This window comes from Erinaceus europaeus, chromosome 3 (assembly GCF_950295315.1).
Source record: "Erinaceus europaeus chromosome 3, mEriEur2.1, whole genome shotgun sequence".
Lineage (NCBI taxonomy): Eukaryota > Metazoa > Chordata > Mammalia > Eulipotyphla > Erinaceidae > Erinaceus > Erinaceus europaeus.
Window position 1 is genome coordinate 64,820,149 of NC_080164.1, and position 8,918 is coordinate 64,829,066.

An 8,918-nucleotide genomic window follows, 5' to 3' on the forward strand; every position below is an offset into this window, starting at 1 on the left:
CGCAACAAAAGGGGAAATAAATAAATATAAAAAATTATTTTAAAAAATCACACAAACAACAAAAGAAAATGAAAAAGGAGTATGAGGACCACTAGTTCTGACTAGGGAAAAAATGGCCTCCAGGAGCAGTGCATTCGTAGTGCAGGCACCGAGCCCCAGAGATAACCCTGGAGGCAATATATATATTTTAAAAAGTGCTACCTGCTCCACCACTCACTGTCATGTGACCATGAGCAAATAAATGCTCTGCCTCAGTTCCTCAACTGTACAGGGGCGAGGTTGAAAAGACTTAATCAATGTAAAGACCCTCTGGGGGTATCTGGAACATAATGGTACTACCGGCTCTGACTCTTTATTCACAACTAGCTGAAGGCCTGGTGTACATACCCATACTGCAAAAGAAGGGGGGGTTGCTGGGCAGTGCCACACCTGCTTAAGTATATACTTTACCATGTAGAAGGACCCAGTTTCAAGCCCCCTCTCCCCCTCTCCCCCCCGCAGGGGAGAAGCTTCAGAAGCAATGAAACAAGTACTCCAAGTGTCTCTGTCTCTCTCGCTCTCTATACGCCCCCCAATTTCTCTTTTGTCTTGTCAAATAAAGGGGAAAAAATAATCACGGTCGTGCAGCAAGTTAAGCGCACATAGCAAGAAGCACAAGGACCCGCTTAAGGATCCTGGTTCGAGCCCCCAAGCAGTGAAGCAGGTCTGTAGGTGTCTATGTTTCTCTCCCCACTCTTTGTCTTCCCCTCCTCTCTCAATTTCTGTCTGACCTATCTGACAACAACAACAATGGCAATAATAACAACAAGGGCAACAAAATGGGAAAAATGGCCAGCAGGAGCAGTGGATTCATAGTGCAGGCACTGAGCCCCAGTGATAACCTTGGCTCATCTGGCAGGGTGCTTGCCTTGTCATGCACCCATTCAGCTTCAAGCCCTGGCACTGCATGGGAGTACTGGAGGAAGCTGTGATATCTACCTCTTTCTATTCTTAACTGTTCATCTCTCTCCCTCTCTGAAAAAAACAGTTTGAAGCCACGCATAGGAGGTGTTGCAGTGGACAAAGCATTAGACTGAAGCACGAGGACCCAAGTTCCATCCCTGGCAGCAAATGTCCCAGAGTGATGTCTAGTTCTTTCTTTCTCTCCTCCTATCTTTCTCATTAATAAATAAATAAATTTTTACCAGAGCACTGCTCAGCTCTGGCTTAATAGTGGTGCAGGGGATTGAACCTGGAGCTTTGGAACCTCAGACATGGTATATGTTCTGCTGAGAGTCTCTTTGCATAACCATTATGCTATCTACCCCTGCCCAAATAATTTTTTAAAAATATTTATTTATTTATTTATTATTTATTCCCTTTTGTTGTCCTTGTTTTATTGTTGTAGTTATTATGACTGATGTTGAATAGGACAGAGAGAGATGGAGAAAGGAAGGGAAGACGGGGAGAGAAAGACAGACGCCTGCAGACCTGCTTCACCATTTGTACACACCTCTTTTTGGTTGGGTGTTGTGGAGTCCTTGGGGTATAACCCCAGGAGAGGAATTACTGGATCATATGGAAGGTCCATGTCTAGCCTTCTGAGAGTTTTCCAGACTGCTCTCCACAGAGGCTGTACCAATTTACATTCCCACCAGCAATGTAAAAGGGTTCCTCTGTCCCCACATCCTCTCCAGCATTTGATGCTGCTGTCCTTTTTGATGTATGCCATTCTCACAGGAGTGAGGTGGTATCTTAGTGTTGTCTTAATTTGCATTTCTCTGACAATCAGTGACCTAGAGCAGTTTTTCATATGTTTGTTAGCCTTTTGGATCTCCTCTGTAGTGAATGTTTTGTTCATATCCTCTGCCCATTTTTGGATGGGGTCATTTGCTTTTTTGGTGCTAAGTTTGCTGAGCTCTTTATATATTTTGGTGATTAGTTTCTTGTGTGATGTGTGGCCTGCTTCACCACTTATGAAGCAACTCCCCCTGTAGGTGGGGAGCTGGGGAGTCAAACCGGGATCCTTATACCGGTCCTTGTGGTTTGTGCCACCTGCACTTAACCTCCTGCTCTACCACTCGACTCCCCCAAATAAAATATTTTTTAAAAAATGAATTTGCTCATGTTTAAGGTCCTGGTGATACTGAAAATAAAGTATTTTTCAAGTGTCAGAGCTGCCATCTGGGACACACTTTCAAATTAATTTTATCCCCAGGGAAAGGGAAACGACACATGTCTAGAATCTACTGTCTCTGTTGGTGTGGGTTCTAGTCTATGGCACAAGGCACATAATATAATGGGCTCATTAACCTAAGAGTAAAGGCCTATCCAGAAGCCACCGCATCACCTGGGCCCCTAGTCAGGGAATCCTTGGATTTCTCCATAGATAATATGGGCCTAGACCTCTAGTAAATCCCTCTCTCTGCCATCACGAGTCACTTCCACCAGGAATATCATCATAAGCCCTCTAGTAGGCTTCTTCAGGACTATACCTCCACTGCCCCACTCTCTGAAGAGAAGCTGGGTCATCCCACTCTGCCACTTGAGGAAGACCTGTCCTGAAATGAGTGCAGCCTAGAATGTTCCCAGCTGTGACCATAGACCGAACACAAAATGACAGGGACTCAGAGGTTATACAGGCTCCTGTGCTAAATATGAATATATATGGACTGACATATATATTAAACAGTTAATTGTATTTGTATACTTTTTTCAAGTTTGGGAACTACTGCCTAATCCAGCTTTCTAGTCCTGTTCCCAATTCTGACACCATCTTCCCAGACAATATTTTCAGTCTACTTGCATGTTAGATATCAAGCTCTAGCAAAATTTACCAAAGTCATGGGCCCCTAGAAACATATCTAAAATGGACTCCCTAGCTTGTTTTCATCCTAAAATCCCTATTCTCATCTACTCTACTCCTATTTTTTGGTTCCTGTTTATTAAACATTTTGTCCTGCCTTTCAGCCACCAAGCTGTGGATGCTACTATGATTCCATCCTGACTTCCCTAGGCAGATGGCTTCACCAATATGTCCTGGAACCTCATTTCTGCATAGTCCTACCCCACTCAGGAAAGATAGAAACAGGTTGGGGGTATAGATTGACCTGCCAATACCCATGTCCAGTGGACAAGCAATTACAGAAGCCAGACCTTCCACCTTCTGCATCCCATAAAGAGTTTTGGTAAGTGTTAGGAGAAGATGACTTCCAGAGGGATAAGTGTTAGGGGAAGATGACCAAAGGGCTCTGAATTCCCATTCCACCAGGACCCAGAGAGAGAAAGGGGGTGGGGAGGAAGGACACTCAGAAGTAGTAGGTGTGAGTTAAAATGGAAGAGAAGGCAGGGCCTTAGAAAAAGTGGGCAAAGGAGGCTGGGTGGTGGTACACTGGGTTAAGCACACATAGTACAAAGTTCAAGGATCCCAGTTCAAGCCCCCGACTCCCCACCTGCAGGGGGGTCACTTTATGAGCCCTGAAGCAGGTCTGCAAGTGTCTATATTTCTCTCCCATTCTCTATCTTCCCCTCCTCTCTCAATTTCTCTGTCCTATCCAAAAAATTGGGGGGGGGGGAATGGCCTCAGGAGCAATGGATTCTTTTTTAAGTATTTTATTTATTAATGAGAGGTATATGAGGAGAAAGAACCAGACATCACTCTGGTACATGTGCTACTTGGGATTGAACTCAGGACCTCATGCTTGAGCATCCAGTGGAGCAGTGGATTCTTAGTGTAGGTACTGAGCCCCAGTGACAACCCTGGAGGCATTAAAAAAAAATGGGAGGAACCGGGCAGTGGCACAGTGCTGCAGGTGTCTGTCTCTTTCTCTTATTTCCCCCTCCCCTCTCAATTTCTCTGTGTCTCTATCTAATACATAAATAAAACAAAATAAAAGTTTTAAAAAAATGGAGAAAGGGAGAGAGAAAGAGAAACACCTACAGACCTGCTTCACTGCTTGTTATGTTTACCCCATGCAGGTGGGAACCAGGGGCTGAACACAGGTCCTTGCACATGGTAATGTGTGTGATAAACTTGAGTGTGCCACTGCCTGGCAGAGCTCTTCCACAGATTTTTTGATCAGCTACTGCCAACCTGCCATTGAGCTCAAAGATCTTTCATTCGTCTTTGCCTAAAAAGAAAATCAAACGAGGCAACTGCCACATGGTTGTGAACACCAACCTGAGCCCAGTGGGATTGGTGTTTTCTTAGGTTCTTTAAAAAAAATTTTTTTTTAATTATCTTTATTTATTGGATAGAGAAAGCCAGAAATCAAGAGGGAAGGTGGTGATATAGAGGGAGAGAGACAGAGAGACACTTGCAGCCCTGCTTTACCGCTTGTAAAGCTTTCCCCCTGCAGGTGGGGACTGGGGGCTCAAACCCCGGTCCTTGTGCACTGTAATACATGCGCTTAACCAGGTGCTCCACCACCCGGCCCTTCTTAGAGAGGTTCTTCTTTTTTTTTTTTTTTTAATATTTATTTTGATTTATTTATTATTCCCTTTTGTTGCCCTTGTTGTTTTTTTATTGTTGTAGTTATTATTGTTGTTGTCATTGTTGGATAGGACAGAGAGAAATGGAGAGAGGAGGGGAAGACGGGGGAGAGAAAGACAGACACCTGCAGACCTGCTTCACCGCCTGTGAAGCGACTCCCATGCAGGTGGGGAGCCGGGGTTCGAACCGGGATCCTTATGCCGGTCCTTGTGCTTTGCGCCACCTGCGCTTAACCCGCTGCGCTACCACCCAACTCCCCTTACTCTGGGTAGAACTACTACATTGCTACTGTTGGGTTGTTGGAAAAGTCATAACATACTTTTGCATAGAAAAATATGTTATATGCAGGGGTAGACAGCATAACAGTTATGCAAAGAAACTCTCATGCCTGAGGCTCCTAAGTCCCAGTTTCAGTCCCCCACACAACCATAAGTCAGAGCTGATCAGTGCTCTGGTAAAAAAAAAAATAATAAAAGCAAACCAAAAATATAACTTTTTTGACAGCCCAGTAACTGGGAGAACAGACCTGTTGCCCCTTCAGCCTGTGGAGGTAGGCCAAAAGGAGGAGACAAGGCCAATCCCTTACTCCCTAAACTCAGAGACCATCAATTTAAAAAGATGTATCTGAGGTCATTGTTCCATGTGCATGGAAAGAGTCTACCTAGAGGATCTACTGCAGTGTGGAGGGGACACAGGGAACCAGCAGGATCAAGGCAATTGCAGAGGCAATTACAGATTTGATGGGAGTTGGGGACAAATACCTAGGGAAGAGAAGACAGGGATCTCTGAGTTAGAAGAACCCACTTTCTTAGTAATGTGCCAGGCAATTTCAGGTGTTCTTTATGTGCTATCTTCTGTGCAACATTCAAAACCTCAGATAGTGTTCTTTTTCCTTTAAAAAAAAAATTATTCAAGGATGTATAGATAAACCTGCCAAGGCCCATGTCCAGTGGAAAAGCAATTACAGAAGTCAGAACTCCCACCTTCTGCACCCCAAATAGAATTTTGGTCCATACATCCAGAAGGATAAACAATAGGGAAGTTTATAGTGGAGGGGATGGGAAACAGAACTCGGGTGGTGGGAACTATGGAATTACACTCCTATTACAATTATACCTCTTATAATCCTGTAAATCAATATTAAATCACTAGTAAAAAAATTATTCAGTGTGGGGATAGATAGCATAATAGTTATGCAAGATACTGTCATGCTTGAGGCTCCAAAGTCCCAGGTTCAATCCCCCACACTTCTGTAAGCCAAAGCTGAGCAGTGCTCTGGTTTAAAAAAAAAAAAAAAGTCATTTGTTATCAAGAGAGAATGAAAGAGAGAGACAGAGAAAGATTTACTCTGACCTGATGCTTGTAAGTCAGGCACTCTCCTAGCTGTTGTCACCTTGCTGTTCTGTTAAGCAGAGCATTGCTCAGTTCTGGCTTATGGTGGTGCCTGCAATTGAAGCTAGGACCATGGGGCCTTGGCTATGAAAGCCTCTATGCGTTACCGCAATGCTATTTCCCCCGCCCCTCTTACCTTATATAATAGATGAAGAAACTGAGACACAGAAAATATAGCAATACTTAAACTAGTGAAGAACCTAACAAAGTTCAAGTTTGTATCCCCCCCAGGCTGTCAGTAGATGCAGAGGCAAACATGATGCCCTTAGGTGTTAACTCTTATTTGCACTTAAGTTAACACATTTACTTCCCCCTTCTTTTCTCCTTATTTTTATTAACTCTGTTGCTTTTACAGACTGTATTTTAAGCTTACTCAAACCCTGTTGGAATAGAAAAGGATATTCTCAGAGACCTGACTGGGAGATTGTCCCCAGTTTCCCCAGAGTAAGAAGAGACAGGAAGCCAGAGCACATGTTTTCTCCAGAAATAATGTTGATGCAACAGCCTGACCATCAGTCATAGAGCTACTAACATCTCTTTCCCTTTGAGACTTCTCAACAAAGGAAATCTGGGCCAGAGAGATCACTTATTGCATAGGGAATGGGAGGTACAGTGGCAATGAATAAAGCTTCAGTGTTGTGCTGTACTTGCTTTCCTCTATCTGAATGAAAAAGCCTCCCTGAGCAAAGAAATAGTGTGCAGCAGTTACTTTAGTTCAAGATGCTTTAAGGAAGGACCACAACCATTACCACCACCACTTTCCCATCTGGGAAAGGAATGCTTCTGTCCTATCTTCAAACATTTCCTTACTCCACCTCAAACAAGACTAGGCACCCAGTATCCATGTCTCTGCCCTTGCAAGTTTCAGACAGAGTGGACACAGAGAGGAGGATTCATGTTCCATCTTTCTCCTCTCCCCTCCCCTCCCCTCCCCTCCCCTCCCCTCCCCTCCCTAACCCTTCCCTCCCCTTCTCTCCTCTCCTCTGTTCTTTTTCTCTTCTCCTCTTTATAGTACTACACAGCTTTGACTTCTGGTGTTTCTGGGGATTGAACCTGGGAGTTCAGCCTCAGATATGAAAGCCATTAGCATCACCATCATGCTGGCTCCCCATCCTGGGGAAGATGTATTCAAACACATAGACAGCTAACTTCTAATGTTGAAATGCATTGGTTGGCAGTGACCTCAGGTCAGCAAAACACAGCAAGAAAGAGCTGGATTTGGATTGTATCAGACAAACTGAGATGGATCCATTTCTTTGCCAACACAAGGACTAGGGAGCTGGCCCATCCACTCCAGACTTTATTTGTCTTCTTCTGTCTGATTGCTCATCACCTAGGCTCTTGGTGTTGAGTTCACATATTTGGGTATGATGTGGCATAGAACCCAGACAGAGGGAGTAAAAACACAGTGCTTAGGGCATCAAATGATCAGAAGGTCCCAGTGTCTCTGGTTCTCTTATGAGTCTGTTTCAGGATAGCCCAGTGTTCTCGAACACTTCAGAAAGACCACCCCGAAGACCTAACCTGGTGTTCTGCATTTCTCCTCTGAAACCTAACTATCTCAGCCCTTGCCAGAAAAGCAGAGAAGAAAGGCCTCTTGCTGGAAACTCAGGAATCATATGAAAATGAAGATATTGTGGTAAAAGGAGAAAGGGTCAGCTTACTTGTACCACACCCTAGGATGTGTGGGTTTTGACCAGGAAATGAAGTGGGCAGCAGGATGTGAGTCATGCACACAGCCATCCAAGGGGTAGGTCGAGGGGGACAGGGTAAGGAGCACCACTGCTGCCTGCATGTGAGATTCCCAGGTTTGATCCCTGGCGCCACTGACAGTCTAGAGCTCCATGCTGCGGTGTGATTTTATTTAAAAAGAAGACTGGTGTGGATGTGGAGGTGGCATAACAACAGAGAGCGCTGGACAATATGAGGTTCTGATTTCAATGGCTGGCACTGGTGGTAACAAGAATGACAAAAGTTGTGTTCTGGGAAAAATAAATAAAATAAAATCCATATTTAGTGTTTGGGTAGGAAGGTAGTTCAGTGGGTAGAGTGCAAGACTTGACTGCATGAGTGCCCAGGTTTGGTTCCTTGCATTACAAGAATAGTGCTCTAGCCTCTCTTAAGTATTTTTCCCCCCAAAGCACTGCTCAGCTCTGGCTTATGGTGGTGCTAGAGATTGAACCTGGAACCTTTGTTGTCTCAGGCATGAAAGTGTTTTTGCATAACATGCTGTTCTTCCAGCCCAAATTTTTTCTTTTTTAATTTACTTATATATATTTTTTTAATTTCTTTATTGGGGAATTAATGTTTTACATTCAACAGTAAATACAATAGTTTGTACATGCATAACATTCCCCAGTTTCCCATATAACAAAACGACCCCTACTAGGTCCTCTGTCATCCTTCTTGGACCTGTATTCTCCCCACCCACCCACCCATAGTCTTTTACTTTGGTGCACTACGTCAATTCCAGTTCAGGTTCTACTTGTGTTTTCTTTTCTGATCTTGTTTTTAAACTTCTGCCTGAGAGTGAGGTCATTCCATATTCATCCTTCTGTTTCTGACTTATTTCACTCAACATGAATTTTTCAAGGTCCATCCAAGATAGGCTGAAAACAGTGAAGTCACCATTTTTTACAGCTGAGTAGTATTCCATTGTGTATATAGGCCACAACTTGCTCAGCCACTCATCTGTTGTTGGACACCTGGGTTGCTTCCAGGTTTTGGCTATTACAAATTGTGCTGCTAAGAACATATGTGTACACAGACCTTTTTGGATGGGTGTGTTGGGTTCCTTAGGATCTATCCCCAGGAGAGGAATTGCAGGGTCATAGGGTAGGTCCATTTCTAGCCTTCTGAGAATTCTCCAGACTGTTCTCCACAGAGGTTGGACCAATTTACATTCCTACCAACAGTGCAGGAGGGTTCCTTTGACCCCACACCCTCTCCAGCATTTGCTGCTGTTACCTTTTCTGATGTATGACATTCTCACAGGAATGAAGTGGTATCTCATTGTTGTCTTTATTTGCATTTCTCTGACAATTAGAGGCTTGGA